The following is a 17,190-nucleotide window of genomic DNA, read 5'->3' as shown; positions in this document are numbered from 1 at the left end:
ATTCTAATTTTCTTTTAAAGAATAAAGTATAAAAAGAGAAAACTGTAATTTAGATGATAGAAAGAGAAGTGAATTCAATGGCAGATGGTTAGATTTTTCAAGAGGACATATCGGACAAGACCAAAGAGAATAGAAGCAAAAGCAGCTTCAAATTGCACTTCGTAGTATCCTTGAAGAAAAGGTATAAAACACAGGGCTTTAAAATGAACTCAACATAAGAGTATAATGCCATGGATCCAAATAGAGGGCCAGAGGTTTAGAAAAAATACTTTGTTATTCCAATTAGTTATATACAGGTAACCAAGAACTTTGCAAGCACAAATGCTATTTTGTATCTCTCAGAGCTCAGTAACCATAATCGGGAGTTCCAGTAGACCAAAGAAGTTAATTCCTCATCAAGAAACCAGAGAAAGTGAGCGTCTGGGTAGGTCTGCTAATAAAGTGCCCAACCTTGATTTGGCTTAGGTCATGATCTCAGGTCCTGAGATGGAGCCCCACCTTGCTGCTGGCTCATGCCATGTTTAAGATTCTCTCTCTTTCTCTTCCTCTGCAACTTCCCCTGCCCTGCCCCTGCACAGGCTCTCACTCTCTCTCTCTCAAAAACAAAAAACCAAAAAGCCAGAGAAGCATTAACCAATTGAAGACAGACCACACCATGCCTCTTACTTTGGATGTTCTCTTACTTTGGATGTTTTGCTAATTACTGCTAGTTATAAATTACTATTAATATGAAATGAAGTTACTGATCTAGTATTTTGCTAGTGTTTTGTCCTTAGTGCATGGTTTAATAAACATAAATATATTTTAAATAGACGACTTAAATTTTCTGACACTGTTTTTCCCAACTTAGTTTTAAGATCTTCAGCTGTAAATCACCTTTGCATAGGGGGGAATCCAACTTCTTTCGACTTATGTGTGATTATCTGCTTACTTGCCCGCTCTTCCATCAATCCCCCATACACTCATGTGTGTGTGCGCGCACACACACACACACACTCGCAAGCAATTTGAAAGCAATAATGTCTTTTATCTCCATATTCTCAACATCTATCTCATAATGGTTATTTGATACATGATAGAAGGAGAAAAAGCAGGGAGAGATGGGTGAAAGGATGGAGAAAGTGGTTTTTATACTAAGTCCTTATATAGCTATTCTATAACTGTAAATGTGCTCTTCACTTAGTAATATATTTTAAAGTTTGTTCTGATAAGTTGTCCTAGGACCATTATGCTTTATTTCTTAGAAGATAATGAAAATCAATCTCCTACTACTTCTTAACTTTTATTGTCTCACAAAAGGCATCCTTTTAACAAAGAATCCCTTTAGTGCTTTATGATGCACTTGTAAGTTAAGATCTGACTTCCCCTACCACTAGTTACCCTGAGAATGTTTTTCTTTTTCTGATCTCTCTCTGAGGAGAAAAGAGCTTTAACCTATTCTTTCTTTTTGGATTTTTATGAGATGCACTTATAATACATTTAAAGTGGAAATCTTAAAAATGTATGTACCAAAATGCCAATGCCCATGGTTCACTTATGGGAAAACTGGCATCCAGAAAGACAACTGCACAGAATCAGAGAATGAAAACAGGGATATTTCAGAAACACTATAAGTAAAACCAGGATTAGATTTAGACTATTCAGTTACCTCACAGGGCATTATCTACTACAAGACCATTTTTTAAAAACTGTTATTAAAAGAAAGAATTGAGATAATCTGTAATAGTTTAGTCTTTTCCTGCTTTATCTTTACATGTGCCTTTTTATTGAAGGTTTGAATGTTTGTAAAATATTATTATTAGTCTGAGTCAAATTAGAGACTAGATCAGTGAAATAAATAAAATTATTGATGTAGGGATTGGTTGCTGTTAAATTATTTCCTGGTCCCTAAATTTAGATTTTGATGTTTACAAATATCTCCCTGATTGAGACATCCAATTCTTGACATGATCAGTGTTACAGGTGCTCAAATCACGCTTTATCCTATTCATGTCATGTCATAAAATTTCTATTCCAGGCTGAATGCATTTTATCCTAAGAATGGACTATGACCATTCTCCTGCTGTTGGGCACTTCAGTTATTTCCAAGGGTCATGGGCTAATAAAATCATGGAGCTAGAAGGGGGTGAGGGAAGATTTAATCCAGTTCCTTTCCTTTAATAACTAGATTTCATAGTTAGAACTAAGGTCTAGGGAGGTTAATTGACTTAAGAATTATTTTATTTTTCTTTAGAAAAAATTTGAGTTATGTAATTCCAAAAATATTTTTTTCTTTAAAAAAAAAAGTAGTGAAAGAAAAATAAATCAGTCAAGGCACTTTCAAAATAGAATAAAAAATGTGGATGAGTAATCTATTATTGGGGTGACTAATATATCATTTGCTATAAACATTTTCTTCACATTTTAAAAGGCAAAATATATTCATATAACTTTTGTAGTCACTATCACTGTAAGAAAGGGACACACAAAACATGGCACTGAGTGAAAATCAGAAAATGAGCTTCTGCTCTACTTTCTCCAGACTCAGCTAATTGCGTGACTATAAAGAGAACACATGTTGAAAAATAAACTTGGTTTTTAAAATCTTTCCATTCTAATAATCTGAGTTATTGCAAGGAACAATAATACTTTTTCCACTCTAGGACATAACTATTTGGCCTTTAACTTATATTTCATTTCCTTATATAGTGTTATGTAGTGTTCACAACAGTATAACTTATGGTTTCCATGTCAGTCTAAATGGTAGTTTATTTGGTAGATGCCCTTAGGTCTTAGATATATGTCAGTTCTTGAGAGTTTTGTCTTTTCCTGTTCTAATGGTGTCTAGAGTTGTGATTTTGTAAGAATAGGTATAGCTGTGGGCTATGCAGCATTTTCTAAGAGCAGCGTGATGGTGAGGCTAAGCCTCTTCAAAACTCAAGGTCTAGGTCTTTCTCATGTATAGACCTGGTTGAGACTACTGGACAAGGGACGAAAAAGAACCAGAAATGCTGACACTTAATTTAGGCTATGAAGAACGTTTCCTTGCCAAATTACCTAAAGCTAAGATTGAATGTGTGAATTTAACTATCATCAAACTTTAAACAGGCTGATTCCTATAAAAGTCTCATAATACTTCTCAGGAAATGCTATTTAGTCCAAGGGCTACTACTACAGATTCTGTCTCAGTTTTTTATATAGTAATATTTGAGAATAAAATGAGATTCTAGCAACTATCAGTGCCTGCCTTTGCCATCTAATATAATGGGATTTCTGGTATTCGCTCCTGATTCAGAGATCATCTGCAAATCACTGTCTATGCCCTTCACATTCCTTTTTTTTCAAAGTAACTTGAATGCATCTCGACCACTTATTCTAGACTGACATTTCTCCCCTAAAATAATATTTTAGGAAATGTGACACTGTACTAGTTACTTAACCTATGACTTAGTTTTCTTATCTGTGAAAAGAGACTCCTAATAAATAATTCCTCTACTGTAGGGTTGTTGTGAAGATTGCCTAAGAGTGCCTGGCTCATAATAAATGTTCAGTATATAGGTCCATTTTTCAGGGGCCTACTCAGTGCCAGACACTTTATATATACCATTAGAGTGTATCTCATGGCATTAATACCCATTTTACAGATGAAGAAATATGGACTTCGAAGTGTTAATTTAATCAAGGGATAATGAAGCAAGAGTTCCAGCCAGAATCATCTGACTGATTCCATCATCTTAGTGCTATATATTTTTTCCTCCATGAAAACCTTAAAGAAGGGAATTGTAGTTGTTTCAGAAATAGCAGGGTTGAAAAGAACTCGTTTCACCCATGACATGACAGTAAGCTAAGAAAGCAGTATATCAAATTCCTGCTGTCTTCAAAATGAAGGCTCACCTGGTATGTTGCTAGGTGAGAGGGACCGAAGGCCTGAATGGTACGTGTGTGGGATCCAAGAGAGTGTCAGCCCATGGAGTTAGACCTCCTCTCCCTGCCCCAACCTCCCAAATTCCAGCTACCAGTTGACATCTTTCCATGTTCCGCCAGTACTTCAAGCTCAGTATGTCCCCGTGAGAACTCACCACCTCCTCCAAACTCTCCTACTTGTCTTGTTTCCCCTAGTTTTATTGAGGACACTAAACATCCACCCTGTCATCCAGACTGATGGAGCAGAACCTTTCCCTCACCTCCGTATTTATTTATTCAAGTTGTGTCATTTCTACTTTTGCTATCTCTTACTCTCCACTTTTATTTCCACCCCACTTGTTCTTCAGGCCTTCGGTCCCTCTTATAAAAGTATCACAACTTCTCAGGGCCCCTGGGTGGTCATTCGGGTGAGTGTCAGACCCTTGATTTCAGCTCAGGTCATGATCTCATAGGTCATGAGATCCAGCCCTGCCTTGGGCTCCGCAATCAGCGGGGAGTCTGCTTGAGATTCCCTCCCCTTGCTCCCCCCTCACTCTCTCTCTCTCTCTCTCAAATAAATAAATAACTCTTTAAAAAAAAAGTATCACAACTTCTTTACCGATGTGTGTCTGTTCAATTTCTGCCACCAGCAATTTGTCTTATATACTCCTGAGTATATATAAGACGCCAGAGGAGATTTTCTAAATTCTTCCTCAACACTGTCCCTCTCCTGAAAGTCACTTCCAGTGTCTGTCAGTTCTTAAAAAATAAATTCTAACTTGCAACAACATACCAGTGAAGACCACTTATAATTTTGCAAACGTAAAATTATTTTTAGTTTCTCTCTCACTCCTTCTTTTCATGGATCCTCATCTCCAGCCTATCTGGACGAATACCATCTTTCACCCTTCCTTCTCTTTACATTCTTCTCATCAGACCTTTTCTATTCTTCTCTCTCTCTCTCGCCATTTTACTCCCCTTCTCCCAGCCAAAATCTCATATGGGTCTTATTACTAAAGCACTTGATGTATTTCCTGCATTTCTCCTGGGGGGTAAGAGTCATTCACTCTTCCTTGTCAGGACAGAAGAGGCAGGATAACATAGCCTCTCGGAGCTGATTGCCAGTGCTCATTCTCTGCCCTTCCAGTTAGAAGCCACAAGACCTGTGCAATTTCTCTTCTCTTCTTTTCTTTTTTTATTTTAAAGACTTTATTTATTTATATGACAGACAGAGATCACAAGTCGGCAGAGACGCAGGCAGAGAGAGAGGAAGGGAAGCAGGCTCCCTGCTGAGCAGAGAGCCTGATGCGGGACTCGATCCCAGGACCCTGGGATCATGACCTGAGCCAAAGACAGAGGCTTTAATCCACTGAGCCACCCAGGCTCCCCGACCTGTGTAATTCTTAACACCGCTGTGCCTCAGTTATCATGTTTGTAAAATGGGGACAGTAATAGTACCTATCTCCTAGATTGTTTTGAGGATCATACGAAATGAAAAGCACTTAGAATGGTGTCTGGCTCACAGGAAGCACCATAAAATTTGTTCAATGAAAGAATTAAGAATTGACTGTAGCAAATGGTTTATACTTCCTTTATGACATTGATGACATATTATTGGCAGGCATGATGCATGTTTTACCTCAGTCTACCCCACCCCCAATTTGAGAATGGGATTTTTGCTTTTATCATTGTATTACTACATAATGGGGTTTGTCTTTAGTCCTTGAAAGAGTGAACTTTTATCTGCATTCTCCTTAGAATTGTTTTAAGATTTGGACCAGCCTTATCTGGTTATTAGTTGTCCTATCTCTCTGAGCAAGCTAATTGAGTTTTTAAGAAAACTGAAAAGTTAAAATCCTTCCTTGGACTTTTCAGTTTAGTATTTTTTTAAGCACACAAAACCTTAGATTCAGTTAATTGAGAGTTTATCCCTTCAGCCCTCAACCTCACAGGTTTTATGGTTCTTGTGTTTTTACAAACGGTACCAACAGATAATGATATGGTACCTTAGCCAAAGGGTTTTACAGATTACATCTAATTAAGCCATGGGGATGTCTTTGATCTGAGTATGTATTACCCTTACTTAGTAGGTGAGGAAACAGGAAACAGAGGCACAGGGCAGCCAAGCAATGTAGATGGGACTTAGAGCCATCTGACGCCTCCACTGCCCGGGGCTGCCAACATGTGGGAACATTTCTCTGCTGCTCTGAACTTCCAGGATATGTTACTTCCGAATGTTCCAGGGTAATATATCCAAGAAGATATTCTCAGGACCACACTGTGAGCCACAGAATGCATCAGATTGTGGAATTTTTTAATAAGAATCAGAGAGTTGGAAGAGATCTTGGATATCATCTTGTTCAATTCCTAATGTATGAACCCCTTTTAAACAAATTCATTACCTGAGCTCTTTCAGCCCTTACTTGAATACCTCCAATGTTAAGGAACTCATTATCTCTTAAGACAGCTTATCCCATTTTTCTAGAAAGGGCTTCTTGTATCCAGTCATGGCTCGTCTTCTTGCAGTCTGCTCATTTTGCAAGTTCTTCCCCTCCTTCCCTTAAACTATTCATGATTTGTCTGATACTCTTCGTAGGAAGGCGTTCCAGGATGCGAAGACAGGTCCTGTGTCCCAGCTCCAGGCCTTCTTCTCTAAGCTGAATATCCTTAGTTCTTTCATAGGTTTCTAATGTGACCCAGTTTTTCGTATTTTACCTAAAAACAGAAACCTCCTTTTTTTTTTTTTTACCATTCTCAAGTAAGTGTATGTACAGTATACTTTTCTTAGTTGGTGATTGATGGGTTCTCCCTTCTTTTCCTCTCCAACTTCTGAGGAAGAGGAAAAGCAGTGATAGGCTCATTCCACTCTTCATCCTTTCTCTGCTTTCCTCTACACCTGCTGCTTCTTCCCTTCACACTCAACCTCTTTGTCTCTTTCTTTTTTGTCTCTATTTCCTTCTCTTAGACACACACGCACACACACACACACGCACGTACACACACTTCAGTACCTTGGTTCCTACCCAGGCTAAGAATCGCCTAAGCAAATTACCTCATGCTTGCGGACTAGTGTTGTAGAGATAATTTACCTTTCAGCTGCACACATTAAGATTTGAATTCCAGCATTGCCACTTATTAGCTATGTTACTGTAACTCACTGCATTTCCATTTCTTCACCTGCAAAACGGAAAATTAAATCCTTCTCTTCCTGGCAAGTAGCGACTCTTAAATGAAATAGTAAATGGGAGAGAATGGCTGAGAAGAAGTTTTTAAGGACTGTGAGTTTCCATTCCAGTGTGGGTCTGCATTCTCGAGAGCCCACCTACCGGTTTTATTATGATTTGCTGCATCAAACACATATGTTTGCTCTCAGACCTTAGTCATCCATATTTTTTTTAATATAGCAAATCTTCAGTGTTCAGAATGAGTATGGCATGTTTGAATTTAAACACTTGTAATTGAAAGAAGTGAAAATCCAAACAATGCTTTGGGCAAGGCAAATGATGTGCAGGAGAAGATGATCATTGGAAACAGCTTGTCATGTAGATGAGCAATGCCCCCTTGGCCCTGTTTTAAAAGCAAAAAAAAAAAAAAAAAAAACATATGGCAAAGTGCTCTTGTGTATTTATCCAGTCGGGCATATTATTAAAGTGTCTTCTTTAGCATTTTGAGTTTATGCTATGTTGTAATTATAGATACTTTCCCCTCTTTGTAGACTTCTCTTCTGCCCTATTTATTTATTTTATTTTTATTTTTTTAAAGATTCTATTTATTTATTTGAAAGAGAGGGCACAAGCCAAGGGGAGAGGCAGAGGGAGAAGCAGACACCCCACCAAGCAGGGAGCCGGATGTGGGCCTCGATCCCAAGACCCTGGGGTCATGACCTGAGCCGAAGGCAGACTCTTAACTGACTGAGCTACCCAGGCGCCCTCTTCTGCCCTATTTAGAGAAGAAAGTCAATTGAAACATTTTTTTCTTCAATAATTCCCCTTCCCCTCCAAATGTGTGTATGTGCACGCATGTGTGTTTACCCCTTTAAAGCAGATAATGTCATAGAACCGCAGCAGGTAATAGAGAAACCTAATCCGAATGAGACCCTGCCTTTCTCATCAACAGCTTCTCAACTTCAGTACATCAACCCCCTTGGTTGTTCTGTCTGCATCATGACTCCCACACATGGTATGCTTTCAGCTCCAGGGTTGGCTGGGGGCACCTCGTCCTCAGTCTGGGGTCCATCTTCTTCTGAGATCAGATACCTGGATTCCGAAAGGGAATACGGAAAGGGAACCCCTTCCTAAGAGCCAGAACCACCCACACAGAGCTTTGGAAGCTCTGGATTTAAAAAGTCCAAAAAGATTTTCTGGCTTTATAAAGTCCAACAGAAGCTCATGCAAATTAGATATTGCTCATTTTCCTTGCTATGTTAAAAAGATGAAGAGCCCAAATGTTATGGTTGGAAGATGTTTCAAAGTCACCTGTGTTCCTGTCCGCACCCCCCTCCCACCCCATCTTCACGATTTTCCATTAGGTTAATATACTAGATATGTTATGGAAAACAGTCAAATACATAATATGTGAACTTAGGTTTTTAATATTCACTTGGAGTCCTTCTGGGATATCATTCCTGATGCCTCTCAGAGCAAGTGTGTGTCTGGGTCCCAGGGATTTAAATCAGCAACTGGGTGTATTAAGGAGAAAATGGGTACTTTAGGATTGTTGCAGGTATGTTAACACCATGCTGAAAAGTACAGTCAAGTTTCTTGACTTCAGTGAGATCAGAGTGCCAATAGATGGAACCAGTTCTGAGTTACATTGGACTTGAGAAGTAACCCTCCTTAGGCTTAGGGCTAGGTGAATCTCCGGAAAAACCAAAGCTTGTAGTCCATGCTTTTTGTTCCCAAAAGATTAAAAGACCTAATTTACCAAATTACTGACAAAGGCATCAACAATTAAGTGGCTCTTCCTGGTGAAAGAAAGAGAAGTTAAATCTTAATTGCTAATGATTTTTTGCTCCTAAAGGCTTGAGGGAGGAAGGGAAAGAAAAAAAAAAAAAGCAGAGGCTTATGTAACACAGTTATGAATGGTTCAGATGACTCAATTGAAAGTTATTGCTGAATTATTGCTTTGTCATTATTTTACCTCCGAGACAACTGAATTTGCATAAAATAGTGCTACTTAATAGAATCCTCACATTGAATTCGAAGGAAGTTTAGAGATCTTAAAGTCCAGTGTTGTTTCACAGATACAAAAATTGATGGATTGGCCACTGTCAAGCAAATGTGTTGCAGGTTATTTTTATGTATATATGTATTTTTATATTCGTGGATTCTCCCATCAGCAGATGAAGACATTTGCTGGCTAGTGTTGCAATTTGAGCTCCAGAAGCAGGGTGTTTCTCTCTGGCCCAGCTCAAGTCAGACCCTTCTCCGGGTGTCACAGAACACGGTCCCTACCTCTGCTTCCCACCTGGGACTGAGGTGTGTTTGGTCTGGTCTGTCTCCACTGCCTAATATCATCACTGGGGCCATACTTCGTTGATCTGTGAACTCCACGTGTTTTATAAGTGATTCACAAGCTGTTGGTGTTCAATAATTAGTTTTTGCTGAGAAACATAAATAATCTACTTAGCTACATATAGAAAATTTATTTACAAGTAGAAATTTTTTTTCCTTCGTTCCTCTGAGTATTTTAATGTAGATTAATTAATTAATGAAAATCTTTTTGTTACAGAGTTAGGGACTTGAGGAAAGAGGCTACAGCAGGACTTGGGAGGTAGAAGGAGCTATAGTAACATATATTCGAGGATTCTGCATTAATCAAGCAAATTTCATCAAGGGACCTGCATGACTTTATTATGATCTATCACTCCCAAATGTCTGGATCCTAATTTTAAATTTTGTACATGAGGCTAGAGATAGACCTATAGATACAATAGAGTAGTTGCCTACTTTTACAAGATAGTTTTGGTCTATAAGGAAAAAGGTACAAGAAATCTAAATAGAGCCCTCTGAAGTGTGTGATGCTAGTTTATGATTTTTTTTTTTAAGATTTTATTTATTTATTTGACAGCTAGAGATCACAAGTAGGCAGAGAGGCAGGCAGAGGGAGAGAGAGAGGAGGAAGCAGGTACCCTGCTAAGCAAAGAGCCCAATGTGGGGCTCCATCCCAGGACCCTGGGATCACGACCCGAGCCAAAGGCAACCCACTGAGCCACACAAGAGCCCCTATTTTATAATGTATTTAATAAAGGGTTGAGATGTGAAACAACTATGATAAATTAGAACATATCAGAGAACAAAACCAAAATTATGAATTACAACTACCTTGTCAAATAATGATTAAATACACACATATATACAGCACAATATTTTACAGCGTGTATTTTTTTAAAGTAGTATTGCATATTTCCTTTTAAGATTTCAGTGGGAGAAAATATTAGTATTTCCAGCTTAGTGCATTTTTTTTCCATACATCACACAATTCTCACCACAAGTGCCCTCCTTAATCCCCATCATCTATCTCACCCATTCCCCTGCCGCACTCCCTTTGGTAACTATCAGTTTGTTCTCTATAGTTCAGAGTTTGTTTCTTGGTGTATCTCTCTTTCTCTCTTTTTTCCCTTTCTTTGTTTGTCTTGTTTCTTAAATTTCACATATGAATGAAATAATATGGTATTTGTCTTTATCTGACTGACTTATTTCACTTAGCATAATACTCTCTAGTTTGTAAATGGCAAGATTTCAGTCTTTTTATTGTTGAATAATATTCCTCTGTGTGTGTGTGTGTGTGTGTGTGTGTGTGTGTGTATACCACATCATCTTGATCCCTTCATCTATCAGTGGACACTTGGGCTGCTTCCATAATTTGGCTATTGTAAATAATGTTACTGTAAACATAGGGGAACATGTATCCCTTTCAATTAGGTTTTTGTTTTGTTTTGTTTGTATTTTGGGGGTAAATTACTCAGTAGTATTGTTATTGGATCCTAGAGTTTTTCTATGTTTGATGTTTTGAGGAACCTCCGTATTTTTTTCCACAGTGGCTGCACCAGTTTGCATTCCCAACAGTGCAAGAGGGTTTTTTTATCTCCACATTTATGCCAATACTTGATGTTTCTTGTGTTTTTGATCTTAGCCATTCTTTTCTTTTTTTTTTTTTTTAAGATTTTATTTATTTGGGAGAGAGAGTGTGCACAAACAGGGGGGAGGGTCACAGGCAGAGGGAGAAGCAGACTCCCTGCTGAGCAGGAAGCACTATGCTGGTCTTGATCCCAGGACCCTGGGATTATGACCTGAGCTGAAGGCAGATGCTTAACTGACTGATCCACCCAGGTGCCTGATTTTAGCCACTCTGACAGGTGTGAGTGGTATCTCATTGTAGTTTTGATTTGCATTTCCCTGATGAGTGATGTGAGCATCTTTTCATGTGTCTATTGACCATCTGGATGTCTTTTTTGGAGAAATATCTGTTCATGTCTTCTGCCCATTTTTAATTGGATTTTTTTGTGGGGTGTTGAGTTTTATAAGTTTTTTATATAGTTTGGGTACTAAATCTTTGTCAGATATGTCAGATATCTTCTCCCATTCCATAAATTGCCTTTAGTTTTGTTTATTGTTTCCTTTGCTGTGCAGAAGTGTTTTTATTTTGATGTGGTCCTAATAGTTTATTTTTGTTCTTGTTTCCCTTGTCTCAGGAGATCTATGTAGAAAATGTTGCTATGGCTGATGTCAGAGACATTACTGTCTGAGCTCTCTTCTAGAATTTTTATGGTTTCAGGTCTCATATTTAGGTCTTTGATCCATTTTGAGTTTATTTTTGTGTGTAGCGTAAAGAAGTGGTCCAGTTTCATTCTTTGGTGTGTTGCTGTCCAGTTTTCCCAACACCGTTTATTAAAGAGACTATCTTTTTCCTATTGCATATTCTTTCCTGCTTTGTTGAAGATTGACCACATAATTGTGGGTTTATTTCTGAGTTTTCTATTCTGTTCCATTGATCTATTTATCTATTTTTATGCCAATACCATACTGTATTGATTACTACAGCTTTGTAATATAACTTGACGTCTGGAATTGTGCTGTCTCCAGTTTTGCTTTGTTGTTTCAAAATTGCTTTGGCTATTTGGGGTCTTTTGTGGTTCCATATAAATTTTAAGATTATTTGTTCTAGCTTTGTGAAAAATGCTATTGGTATTATGATAGTGATTGCATTAAATGTGTAGATTGCTTTGGGTAGTATAGACATTTTAATAATATTTGTCCTTCCAATCCATGAACATGGAATGTCTTTCCATTTCTTTGTGTTGTCTTCAATTTCTTTCATCAATATTTAATAGTTTTCAGAGTTCAGATCTTTCATCTCTTTGGTTAGGTTTATTCTTAGATATCTTATTGGTTTTGGTGCAATTGTAAATGGGATTTTCTTAATTTTTCTTTCTGCTGCTTCATTTTATTAGTGCATAGAAACCAAATAGATTTCTGCACATTGATTTTGTATCTTGTGACTTTACTGAATTCATTGATCAGTTCTAGCAGTTTTTCCCGCTTACTGAATTTATTCATCCCATGCAATCCTTGCTCTACTATTTCTCTGCAGCTTCACCAGTTGAGGTACACCACCCACTACCTTACTCACATTTCACAAACCTGATTCTTAGTGTTTTATGACATTTAACCAATCTAGGGAGGCAAATTTAGAAATGAGTACTCATTACCTTAGATGCACTCTATAGTGGTTAACCCAAGGGGAGCTTGAGATATTGGCATTCTACCAGAAGACGAACCAAAGCAATTATGGTTACAACTGTCTTGTGGTTTGATCTTTGCAGATGTACTTAACTTTGATCTAAGTTTTAGGAAGTCACTGCAACTCAGTGGAGCCAGTTGTGGTAAGTGCCTGAAGACAAGGACATTATGCATATGTTTTGTCAGCTGGCTTTTTTTTTTTTTTTCTTGGTCAGAAAGGAAAATTATGAGTCCCTCATATAATTCATATGATACAGGATGGTAGAAAGGCAATCACACAGCTTTTAAAATAATTATTATTCGATTATTCCAGTAACCTAGGAAAAAAGCATAATCTCTGGGAAAAGGATTCTCAATATCAGTTTCTGAGAAATGGTTTCCCATTATTTTCAGCATGTTATATTCAGTATTCCTCAATTTGGAGATCAGTAATGTAATGAGAAACACAGGGGAGCTGTGTATTTTATATAATCACAAAAGTATTACACATTTTATATGTTACATGTATATTACAAATTATGTTATTACAAAAATATACATATATATTACAAAAATTAAACATGTATGTATGTAACAATTGCAACTTCAGTAAATCACAAAATACTAGGAAAAATAACAGTGTTTCTTAGAAGCTGAAATGGGTGATTTTCAGACAAAATATTAAGTAATTTTTACTTCACAGGGAGTAAAGTGCATGGAAATTTTTATTCCAGCTTTATATAGATACATATAGTTTATTTTTTAAAGGATTTTATTTATGTAGGGGAGGAGCAGAGGGAGAGGGACAAGCAAAGCAGCTTCTGTGCCCAGCGCAGAGCCTGACATGGGGCTTGATCCCACAACCCTGAGTTCATTACCTGAGTGTAAATCAAGAGTTAGACATCAACTGATTGATCCACCCAGGCACCTAGATATATATAGATAGATAGATAGATTAAAACTATAAACAGACATGACGAGAACATAGATCATTTTCTCAATTCAACCAATAGCACTTCTGAGTCCAAGTTGGTCATGATTTATCCTCTTCTTCCTAACAGGGATAATTTCAAATATAATTTCAAATAAACACTTTTTGCAAGTAATAGCATTTTATTGTAATATCCGTTTAGTAGAAAGTACGTTTCTCCCTACCTAATAATTTTCCATATGTATAAAGAGGAGTGAGTTTAGCTCTGTTCCTTATCTTGGTCCTGTAGACTGGAAAGTTGATTTCTAGTTATATATATCCTTTTTTTAAAAAAATATTTTATTTATTTACTTGACAGAAAGAGAGAGAGAAAAAGAGACAGTGAGAGAGGGAATACAACCAGGGGAAACAGGTGCTTACAATATATGCACATGTCATAGACAAATCACAAGTCAGGGAGTGTAAAACAACCTTCTAATCAATTCTTAAAAATACATATTTGTAAGATTTTGTGTTTTTTTAATGTAAAAAGTGTAAATTATAGAAGGAATTTTATTATCTATTTAATTTAAGCCACTGTATACAACTCAACTACAATTTTTCCCTCTTATTCCCAGTCCAGTGTAGTTGTCTTGAGGGCACAATATTTTATAACACTTGGGAAAAAATAATATTTATTTAGCAATAAATGCTTATTTTTTAAATATATTTTTTATTTACTTATGAGAGAGAGCATGGATGGGAGGCAGTGAGGGACAGAGGGAGAGGAAGAAGCAGATTCCCCCACTGAGCAGGGAGCCTGATGCAGGGCTCGATCCCAGAACTCTAGGATCTTGACTCCTGTGGAATACAGATGTTTAGCTGACTGAGGCACTCACGCACACCAGCAATAAATGTTTAATAAGTATATTCTTATTTAAACCAAGGATATATTTGAAAGGAGAGGGCTCACAAAACTTATAACCAGAAATTATGGTGAATAGTGAAGTACAACTTAGGGGTCAAATCAATATTGTTATGTTGTAACAGAAACAGCCACCCTTCTCGTTTTATATGTATCCATAAAAACAACAAAAAAAACAACAACCACACTTTTTTTGAACTACAGTTTTTATCTTCTATTTGTGTATCAATTCTGAATAAGTATCAACCTTTATACGTATGCATTCCCCTTTTAACACATTTTTTACATTAATGCTATGTAATTATCTCCAAATACACGAACTGTAAATATTCTAAGTATCTAAGTACAAGAAACATGAATAGGGTGGATCACAATGTAGCAGTATTCTAGATCCTTCCATGAAGATTGTCTGAGAAAATTATAAGCAAGAATTAACATGAAGTCAGTCATAAAATGCTGGGATCTTATTAGACAAAACTTTCTCTTCAAAATAGAAGACGTTTTCAATGGTAAAATGATTTTATCCTTTTAGACCGAATATTTTATTACAGTTAGAACTTTGCATGTCAAGGAACAAATTTTCTTATCTTCCAAGATAGAGGAAAAAGCCTGTGGAAGAAACAAACATTTAGAAAATACTGTTAGGAATTTTAAGCTGAAGCCTTCTCCAAGAACATAATTGTAGATCCTAATTTTGGGAATAAGAGTTCCGTCCATCTCAAAGTGATAACAGTCAGTTAAGAATAAGATCCATTGGGGTGCCTGGGTGGCTCAGTGGGTTAAAGCCTCTGCCTTCGGCTTGGGTCATGGTCTCAAGGTCCTGGGATTGAGCCCCATATCGGTCTCTGCTCCCAGGGAGCCTGCTTCCTTCTCTCTCTCTCTCTCTCTCTCTCTGCCTGCCTCTCTGCCTACTTGTGATCTCTCTCTCTCTGTCAAATAAATAAATAAAATCGTTAAAAAAAAAAAAAAAGAATAAGGTCCATTGACCTCTGACTTAAGACTGTCTCTCTTACTTTGGAATTAAGCATCCCAGTAAACAGATTCTAAAGAAAGAAGATCATTTACAGAAGAAAGTAAAATAAACAAACTGCAGTAATCTTTCACAATGGGTTTTTTTTTTTTCATTCTCTTATAATTCAGGTCATAATTTAGGAACTATATTGCTGCTTACCACTAGCTATCTTGAAAGTGAAACATACTATCCTGGTCAGAGCCCTGTTTCCCTAATGGTGATTAGAGCTGGGCTGAGAGCCCAATGTAATAAAAACAGTCTCAGAGCTTTTTCACTAACCTTAGTCTGGGAAAAGCAACATTGGAGGTTTTATTTCTTGAAAAATACACAACGTCCATATGATTAAATGCTCTTCAGTCTCTTTTCTGCCGCAAGCTGCACCCTCAGGCCTTAATGGTGCCAGCTGTTCTCTTAACCCATCACCTCAGTATTGCTCTTGAATGTAATCTGTCTTGATACCAAGCCTTTTAAGTTTTCTCTATGACAATTCATCTTTCTTATACTAAACGAAGTGTCTTCTCTCATTTGAGAAAAGTGAGCTCGTTGGAGGAAAAAAGTAAAAACAAAGATTTTTCATTCTGCATGTATCAGGGCAAATCTTTTTTCCTGTCTTAATTGAATTCAGTTAAGTGTTCAAAAACTTTGCCGCAACGATCGGCTGGGCTATTTTTCTTTTTAAATGAGGCCAAGTCTTGTTGGCACCCATGACGAAGACCGTACTGTGCAAGGGCAGATTGCCAGCAGGTTTAACATTCAAGTCCAGCCTTTGGTGGTGTCTGCTCCAGGCTACTTCAAGATTCATGCAGGGAAGCCACCTTGCAGACCAGTGGTGTGCGCTCTGCACACGTATTCTCCCTGCTTTTCAGATGCTTGCGTTGGAAATAAAGGGATCACTTGCTTTTTCTTATACAAAAAAATTTTTTAAAAAAATGAAGGATGGAATCGGGGGCAGCTGGGTGAAAGGTACACAATAACCTGTGCCACTTTTACAACTTATGAGGCTTAAACTATTTAAAAATTAAAAAAAAAAATTGTATTCTACAAGGGGCAACCAGAACAAGTACATATGAAAGAACTGAACTGTAATAAATATAAGTATGGCTCTATCTTAAGAAAATCAGTTTAAAAAGGAGGGAATATGAAGTAAAACACAGGCTTTTTTTTTTTTTTTTCCTTTCTTTCTCTGGCTTTAGGTATGTGTGTGTGAGGCTTACTCTTCCTAAAACCCTGTACTACTAGTGCACTTCATGGAGGAGGTAGTAGAAGAGTATTAGGTTATTAGGTTATTCTTTAACCCAAGCAAAGTAGTTTTTTAATAATAAATGGATATTTAATTCTGCCCCTGTTTCTATGTAAGTTTTCTTCCCTTCTTGGACCTCTCTTTCCTCCCTCCCTCTACTCTGACAGTTCTGACATTAAAAATATTGCTGAATTACTCTAATTCTATTGCATTAGAGAAGTACCAGTCAGGCTAAGGTTTTATAGAGCCTGGTTTGGATCAGTTAGGGGTGGGGAGAAAAAATGAAAAAAAAAAAAAAAACAACACGGTAAACGGATCCTTATTACTGCAAACATCAGTTATTGTTGGGTTAGGAGCCTGGTTTCGGAAATCAAGTGGCACAGACTCAAAACCAGATCATGCTCCTTACATGTGACCCACGTGAACTTTAGTGCCTGATATCCTTACCTTTAAATGGGGGTGGCCACGATATTATCTACATGTTAAGTGTATTAAGAGGAC

The sequence above is a fragment of the Martes martes genome (genome assembly GCF_963455335.1).
Source record: "Martes martes genome assembly, chromosome: 3".
In the NCBI taxonomy this organism is placed as follows: domain Eukaryota; kingdom Metazoa; phylum Chordata; class Mammalia; order Carnivora; family Mustelidae; genus Martes; species Martes martes.
This window is presented reverse-complemented; position numbering follows the sequence as displayed.